The 8,869-nt window shown below is 45.4% G+C and overlaps 1 long non-coding RNA gene across 2 annotated transcripts in view; it reads right to left on the bottom strand.

Moving 5' to 3' along the window:
- The window catches only part of LOC137535950 (uncharacterized), a 49,159-nt gene that overhangs the window by 36,195 nt on the left and 4,095 nt on the right, over nt 1-8,869 (bottom strand). The window contains exon 1 of one of the 2 annotated variants that reach the window (XR_011024484.1): nt 2,878-3,011. The exons of the other annotated variant lie outside the window; for it this stretch is intronic. This is a non-coding gene — a long non-coding RNA (uncharacterized lncRNA). Of the gene's footprint in view, nt 1-2,877; nt 3,012-8,869 lie in introns of those variants that run through there. 2 annotated transcript variants of the gene reach the window in all.

Here is an 8,869-nt window from a genome sequence, read left to right as displayed (position 1 = left end):
ACTGAGCTCCCAGAGGGCTAGACCATGTCTCTGCACAGGGGAGATGCTATCAACTCCTCAGTTTATAGTTTAATTATCACCTTGCTGAAAGAATCTTGTTGATATGGTGGTAAGGGGTTAAAGATTCTAGCAATGTGTGTTTATTATCTTTGCTTCTCTTTACTGATAAAGATACTAATAATGCTAATTGTAAACATTGACTCTGCCCCTCTCAGCAGCTTGTAAAGTTAAAGGGAAGGTTCAAGCAAAAAAAAAAAAATGAGTTTCACTTACCTGGGGCTTCTACCAGCCCCATGCAGCCATCCTGTGCCCTCGTAGTCACTCACTGCTGCTCCAGTCCCCCGCTGGCAGCTTTCTGACCTCGGAGGTCAGGGCCGAATTGCGTACATTTTTACACATTCCCGCTAGTGCAGGAACATTAAGGCATACATTTTTACGCGTTAGTGGTGCAACACGTAAATTTTTGTTCCTGCACTAGCTGGAATGCGTAAAAATGTATGCAATGTGGCCCTGACCTCCGAGGTCAGAAAGCTGCCAGCGGGGGACTGGAGCAGCAGTGAGTGACTACAAGGGCACAGGATGGCTACATGGGGCTGGTAGAAGCCCCAGGTAAGTAAAACTCATTTTTTTTTTTTGCTTGGACCTTCCCTTTAATGCAGCCTGGAGTGACTCACCACAAGCAGGCAGCCAGTCTGAGTGTAAACACAGACTAGTGTTATAGCTAGTTATATTCCAGCAATATTCCAGCTCATTTAGTTACCTGTTACCACCTCAGATCAGCCTATTTCTCCTCATGTCTGCTGCATGCTGTGAGTGACACAGTGAAATATATTTGTGAGCTGTGTGACAGAGTAACCAAGCAGCTCAGGGTGACCCAAACTACTATGAGCTGTGTGAGAAATACATTTTTAAGCAGGGATAGTGAGAGAGAGACCTGGGTGAATAAATAAAGTGCCCCTAGCACTAGTGGTAATGTGTACACTAATATAGAGTATTAAAAAAAAAAAGTCGTTTCAATCGATAGTACTCCTTTAACCGAGGCTTCCTCCAGCCCCATAAGCACGTGACTCCCATGGTCTGCCGTTCAGCCTTGGTCATCCCCGGTAATTGCTTCAGTCATGTCAGTCTGGGTCTTCTGCACATGCCCGGACCTCCCATGCATGTGCAGAAGACCCAGACTGGACCCGACTGAAGCAATTACCGGGGCAGACCGCAGGACGGTGAGGGACTCACACATGCTTATGGGGCTGAAGGAAGCCCCGGGTAAGTATTGATTCTCCCTATCTTTTTATCTCTGGTACACTTTAAGCATTGGGGCTGGACAGGGACCGATCTAGGGGGGGGGGGGGGCGAGCGGGTATCTTGCCCCAGGCGTAGTTTGTTGAATTCTTAAAAAGGCGGCAAAATGAATGGCAGTTTAGGCACCAAAGCCTGACCTTTAGGCGCCAAAACCTGACCTTGCCCCAGGCGCAACTTGGTCTTGCTCCGTCCCTGGGGCTGGAGTTGGTTTGTACTAAAAAACAATAAATAATAGTCCTGAAGATTCACCGCGATGCAGAATTACGAAGCTCTCTCATCCTTGAGTAGCATCTTGATGTTCCGTGAGCTCCTCAAAGGATGCCACTTAAAGGGCGATTAATGTAAGTCAGAAGAACGCGAAGCTTGGGAAGCGGTGGAACTTGGGCCGCGACTGACGAGGTGTCTCTCCCAACGCCTGACAGATTCCGCTCGCCGGCAAGTCCGGGAGGAGGGGAGAGATAAAACACAACCCGGGAGCTTGACAGAGAGTTCATTAGCCGGAATCCAGCAGCCATTATTCTATTTTATAGAGCAGGCTGTTCTGTAATTAAAACTTCCAAGTGTTTGCGAGAAGACGGAAAAACACAATTATCCTCTTAAATAAGAAATTTCATTACAAAGCAGAAAGCCTGATGCGCGCCTGTCCCTTGATAGCGAAGCCAGAATGATAGCTTAGATCAGAAGCAGCTGCATAATCAGGTGTAGCCTTTGAAGATTTCTTGGCCTCTATTGAAGCGCTGCCTTTAGTTGATCTTATTATTTTTCTTACAGTATAAAAAATTGTATAGACAAACAAAACAAAAAAAGATTTCTTCAACGTGTGACGCCTGACTTTACAGAAAAGGGGTCAGTGGTTTGGAAAGGGGAGGTTGTTGTGCGTCGGAGCGATAGCTTCAGGGGCTAAAACGTTTTCTTGTGGTGTATCCATAAAGCCGACATGCTGGAGTACAAAACGTGTCCAAACTAGCAATGCGGCCGAAGCGGCTACCTGGATATTTTTCTGTTTTAGCGCAAGTCTTTAAAACAATGGGAGCCTGTGTCCAACTACTTAAAGAGAAACCGTAACCAAGAACTGAACTTCATCCCAGTCAGTAGCAGATACCCCCTTTCCCATGAGAATTATATTCCTTTTCACAGATAGATCATCAGGGGGCGCTGTATGGCTGATATTGTGGTGAAATGGTCCTGGCAGTTTCCTGTCTGTGAACCTCGTTGCATTGTGGGAAAAAAACTGTTTACAGCTGTTTCCAACAGCCAAAAAAGCAAGCAGCATCTCCTTCCACTGGCATCACCTGCCAGCAGTAAAAATGTCACCATGTGATAAATGTCAGAATGTAAATCAGGGAGATGAAAACTTTTTTACAGTGGGCAAACACTGACTAAACCATTTATACATAATTATTGTAAAAATGAAGCCTTTTTTTATTACATTATTTGCACTGGAGTTCTTGGGGCACTATGGTGAAAAATTGTAAAATTTAAAATAGGTGCAAACCTAGTCAAATAAGAAGTACGTTTTTTTTTTTACAGAGTAAAATGAGCCATAAATTACTTTTCTCCTATGTTGCTGTCACTTACAGTAGGTAGTAGAAATCTGACAGAAGCGACAGGTTTTGGACTAGTCCATCTCTTCATAGGGGATTCTCAGCATGGCCTTTATTCTTTAGGAAGATATTCCCTAAAAAGCATTTAAACAATGATGCTGGCCAGTTTCCCTGCTCCCTACACAGTTTTTTGGCAGTTGGACAGAGCAACTGCCATTCACTAAGTGCTTTTGAAAATAAATAAATCCCTGAGAATCCCCTATAAAGAGATGGACTAGTCCAAAACCTATCAATTTTGTTAGATTTCCACTACCTACTGTAAGTGACAGCAACATAGGAGAAAAGTAATTTATGGTTCATTTTACTCCAGAAAAAAACGTAAATAGTTGTCTGTTTGCACATATTTTAAATTTTAACATTTTTCGCCATAGTGCTCCCTTACGGTGTGAGACTGAGGTCTAAGAAAATTGTTCCCGCCCCTTCCTCCCTTGCTAAGCTTCTACGATTGGTCAGTTGTCGCCCTCTTTGGTCATGTGATATTGGAGATGGGATTAGTGGCAACTGGTCTAGTGACAGTTGACTCATGGGAGCAGCTTTCTGATAGGCTGAGGCTTACAGATTCTGACTTTGGCAAAGAAAATGTCTTGCCGAAGAATTACTCTGCAATGAGAGAGTTGATTGGATGGACTTATGTATGTAGAGTAAAAGTCGATAGTCTAGCTAGCCGTGTGTAAGTATGTCGTAGTAAGATGCTTTTTGTCTTGTTTTCATGACTTGGGGTTGAGTCTCCCTCCATAAAAAGTGAATCTCAGGCTCATTTTAAAGTGGACCTGAACTTTTGCACAGGACGGAAGGAAAACATAGAGAAATGCACTCCATGTGTATTTAGAGAGTTAAGCCTCTGTAATTTACCCTCATCTGTGACTAATCATAAGTTATAATTTGATATCTCCCCTCTGTCACCTGACTGCCACGGCAGAGGGGCTAATTTGTAAGCACAGGATGTTAACAATATTTCTGCTTCCATGAAAGCAGGAAGTAGACACACTGCAGATTTATTGCAGGATTTATATCCACTGTAACAAAGAAATGTTTTTCTTTAAAAGTTATTATGCTGTTGCATGTCTTTTAGAACAGAGAGGAAGTTCTGAGTTCAGGCCTGATTTAAAGAGAGTCTGAAGCCATTTTAAAAACTAGTTTTTACCTGTTATTTAGCTTAAGGCTGGTTTCACAGTGGGAGGTTAAAGTCCCAGGTTACAGCAGCCAGTAACGCAGCCTAACTCACAGCACTGTAAAATCAATGTGCTGTTCACAGTGCCCACGTTGCGTTACATAGTAACGCTGCACTTTAAATGAAAGTGCAGCATGCTGTACGATATACCCCTATAGAGCTGTGTTAGATTGTTTGCACATGCTCAGTGACTAGCCACATGGCTAATTAATATTCACTGCACTGTGGTGACTCGTGGTGGAACTGTAGTGTTGTCTGGATCATGAACGATTTGATCCGGATCTTTTTTGTGAGTCGAATCATCCGGATCACAATGAAAGATTCGGTTCACAGTGGATGCCTGTCTGGAAGAAACAGGAACATACAGAATGTACAGGATCTTCTCAAAAAATTAGCATATTGTGATAAAGTTCATTATTTTCTGTAATGTACTGATAAATATTAGACTTTCATATATTTTAGATTCAAATACAAACAACTGAAGTAGTTCAAGCCTTTTATTGTTATAATATTGATGATTTTGGCATACAGTTCATGAAAACCCAAATTTCCTATGTAAAAAAATTAGCATATTTCATCCGACCAATAAAATAAGTGTTTTTAAAACAAAAAAAGTCAACCTTCAAATAATTATGTTCAGTTATGCACTCCATACTTGGTCGGGAATCCTTTTGTAGAAATGATGACTGCTTCAATGCAGCGTGGCATGGAGGCAATCAGCCTGTGGCACTGCTCAGGTGTTATGGAGGCCCAGGATGCTTCGATAGCGGCCTTAAGCTCATCCAGAGTGTTGGGTCTTGCGTCTCTAAACTTTCTCTTCACAATATCCCACAGATTCTCTATGGGGTTCAGGTCAGGAGAGTTGGCAGGCCAATTGAGCACAGTAATACCATGGTCAGTAAACCATTTACCAGTGGTTTTGGCACTGTGAGCAGGTGCCAGGTCGTGCTGAAAAATGAAATCTTCATCTCCATAAAGCTTTTCAGCAGATGGAAGCATGAACCCACTTTTGAACCAGAAACCGAGGCAGAAGCGCCTGACTTGGGCTACAGAGAAGCAGCACTGGACTGTTGCTCAGTGGTCCAAAGTACTTTTTTTCGGATGAAAGCAACTTTTACATGTCATTCGGAAATCAAGGTGCCAGAGTCTGGAGGAAGACTGGGGAGAGGGAAATGCCAAAATGCCTGAAGTCCAGTGTCAAGTACCCACAGTGAGTGATGGTCTGGGGTGCCATGTCAGCTGCTGGTGTTGGTCCACTGTGTTGTATCAAGGGTAGGGTCAATGCAGCTAGCTATCAGGAGATTTTGGAGCACTTCATGCTTCCATCTGCTGAAAAGCTTTATGCAGTAGAAGATTTCATTTTTCAGCACGACCTGGCACCTGCTCACAGTGCCAAAACCACTGGTAAATGGTTTACTGACCATGGTATTACTGTGCTCAATTGGCCTGCCAACTCTCCTGACCTGAACCCCAGAGCCGGATTAAGGCTAAATGGGGCCCTAAGCAAAGTAACTGATTTGGGCCCCCCCATCATGTCGTAATAGAATCAGAAGATGCAGCTGCACAGCAACATGCCACACACACCGGGGCAGCCAAGCTACTGGTTGCTATGGGCAACAGCCCACTTTCCTCTGTGGGTGCACAATGCAGGGAATAGCAGCGGCAAAATGCAGAGTGAGAGATGAATGGCTGGGACATTTGCTCTCAGGGGCTGGGGCACCCCTGTGAAGAGGGCGCCAGATATCACAGCAGCAGCACTTTCCCCCTGCATCTCCAGCCTGGAAATAGCAGAAAGCTCTGGACACCGCCAAACCGGAAGCCGTTCCCCAGACAGAATTACATAACCACTCCCACCACCGAACAACCAATTTCCTCCCAAACTAGACAGCCACAATGCAGCCTCCATCCCAGTGAATACGATAGTCCAGCAGAGAAGGCAGCCGCAGTGGGGGAGAATGACAGCACCAGATGACTCACATTCACCTTTTGCGATCCAAGCAATAGAGGTCCCGTCATCCGGAGCCCATCCGTATCCTCTAGAGTGCTGTCGCTTTGTTACTATTACTATTACTACTTCCTGTCTGATCTGAGAATCAGGAAGTTCAGAGCGAGCGGCTGCACTGTAGAAGAGACAGATGGGTTTCAGATGACGGGATCTTTATTGCTTGGATCATGGATAGGTGAGTGAGCGTTTGCCATCTGCTGCTATCATTCTTGCTGCAGCTGTGGTTCTCTGTGGGAAGGGAGGGTGAAATGGGCAGCGGCAGAGCGCACAGTAGCAGGAGGGGGACCTAGGAGGAGAGCCTGGCTCTGAAGACAATCAGCAGCGCACGGCATCATTTGACAAGACAAATAACATTTATATTGCGCTTTTCTCCTAGCGGACTCAAAGCGCCAGAGCTGCAGCCACTAGGACATGCCCTATAGGTAGTAGCAGTGTTAGAGAGACTTGCCTAAGGTCTCCTACTGAATAGGTGCTGGCTTACTGAACAGGCAGAGCCGAGATTCGAACCCTGGTCTCCTGTGTCAGACGCAGAGCCCTTAAAGGGACTCCGAGCAGTGCCTGTGGGTATGCCTTTAAGCATACCCACAACTAATTAATTACATCCTCACACCTACCAGCATGATGTTTGTAATTATATTTCCCTGAGTTCCTTATACTTCATTGCATTGTGCTGAATCGACCTGCCGACTTTGGAGAAAAGTCGTCCTGTGGCTACGATTTCAATCGCGAATATAGCGAAAACTAAAAGGCATAGGGCGTTTATATATGGTTGGAAAGAGGAGAAAGAGAGCTTTAAAATGATATGCATCTTTCCATAGTTACTGCACAGCTCAGAGTCCCTTTAACCATTACACCATCCAGCCACCGCTGACAGGATGGCGAGGGCTGGTTTATGTGCTGATGGGGCCCCTTTGACTCTGAATGGGGTCCCAAGCGACTGCTTTTGTTGCCTGGTCGGTAATCCGGCCCTGCTGAACCCCATAGAGAATCTGTGGAATATTGTGAAGAGAAAGTTGAGAGACGCAAGACCCAACACTCTGGATGAGCTTAAGCATCCTGGGCCTCCATAACACCTGAGCAGTGCCACAGGCTGATTGCCTCCATGCCACGCCGCATTGAAGCAGTCATTTCTGCAAAAGGGTTCCCGACCAAGTATTGAGTGCATAACTGAACATAATTATTTGAAGGTTGACTTTTTTGTTAACACTTTTTTCTTTTATTGGTTGGATGAAATATGCAAATTTTTTGAGATAGGAAATGTGGGTTTTCATGAGCTGTATGCCAAAATCATCAATATTAAAACAATAAAAGGCTTGAACTACTTCAGTTGCGTGTATTTGAATATAAAATATATGAAAGTCTAATGTTTATCAGTACATTACAGAAAATAATGAACTTTATCACAATATGCAAATTTTTTGAGAAGATTCTGTACAGTGCAGGGAAAGTCCTGTCCTGCTAGTCATTTCACCCAGTCTGCTTCCCTAGTGAAATGATTTAAATGATTCGGGTTCAAAGATCCGGATCTTTTCAATGATCAGATTCAAATGATCCGAATCCTTAAAAATATCCAGACTTCCCATCACTAACCTGGAGCGGCTGCTTTGAGAGCTGCATAACGCAGCTCAATCTGACGTCCAACTTCAACACCACCATGTGTTGCGTTAGGGGCACGTTATGCGACCTTAAGGTCCCCTAAAACGCAACGTCTTGGTGTGAAAGTAGCCTAAAGATGATGGTCAGGGCTAAAACGCCGCATTACTGCGGCAGAACGAGGGTTTTATCACCCCCAAATCCCCTGGGCTAAAACCGGGAAGCGCTTCCTGGTAGAGGCAGAGCTACAGCCCCTACTTACGTCAAACCCCGCTGATCACCGCCTCTCCCCGCCCCTCTTAGTCTTCTTTCAGAGGCGGCGATCAGTGGTGGATTGACGTGAATAGAGGCAGAGCTACAGCGCTAAGCTCTGCCTCCCCGGGCAGCAAAATCCACAACTTTGAAAGTTGTGAATTTTTGCCCCTGGATTTGAGGGGTATAAAGCCCTCATTCTGACATGGGAATGCAGCATTTTAGCACTGACCATCAACCTTTAACCTCCTTGCTGGTCCAATTCCCGTCGGCAAGGAAGCAGCGCAGCACTTTTTAAAAAAAAAATTTTTTCAAATCATGTAGCAAGCCCAGGGCTCGCTACATGATAGCCGCTGAGCGGCGGCATCCCCCCACCCACTCCGATCGCCTCCGGCGAGGAGAGTAAGCAGGAAATCCCGTTCATAACGGGATTTCCTGCAGGGCTTCCCCGGTCGCCATGGAGACGGGGCGGGATGACGTCACCGACGTCATGGACGTCGGGACGTCAGAGGGAATCCCGATCCACCCCTCAGCGCTGCCTGGCACTGATTGGCCAGGCTGCGCAGGGGTCTGGGAGGGGGGGGCGGCTCGGCGCGGTGGGTAGCAGCGAATCGGCGGGTAGCAGCGGCGATCGCGTACCACACGCAGCTAGCAAAGTGCTAGCTGCGTGTAGGAAAAAATAATTATACAAATCGGCCCAGCTGGGCCTGAGAAATCCTCCTGCGCAGGTTACCCCGAGCTGAGCTCGGGATAACCGGCAAGGAGGTTAAAGAGGAACTCCAGTGAAAATAATGTAATAAAAAAAGTGCTTCCTTTTTTAAAATAATTATGTATAAATGATTGTCAGTGTTTGCCCATTGTAAAATCTTTTAAATCCCTGATTTACATTGACATTTATTACATGGTGACATTTTTACTGCTGGTAGGTGATGTAGCTGCTGCTTA

This window comes from Hyperolius riggenbachi, chromosome 10 (assembly GCF_040937935.1).
Source record: "Hyperolius riggenbachi isolate aHypRig1 chromosome 10, aHypRig1.pri, whole genome shotgun sequence".
Lineage (NCBI taxonomy): Eukaryota > Metazoa > Chordata > Amphibia > Anura > Hyperoliidae > Hyperolius > Hyperolius riggenbachi.
This window is presented reverse-complemented; position numbering and strand designations above follow the sequence as displayed.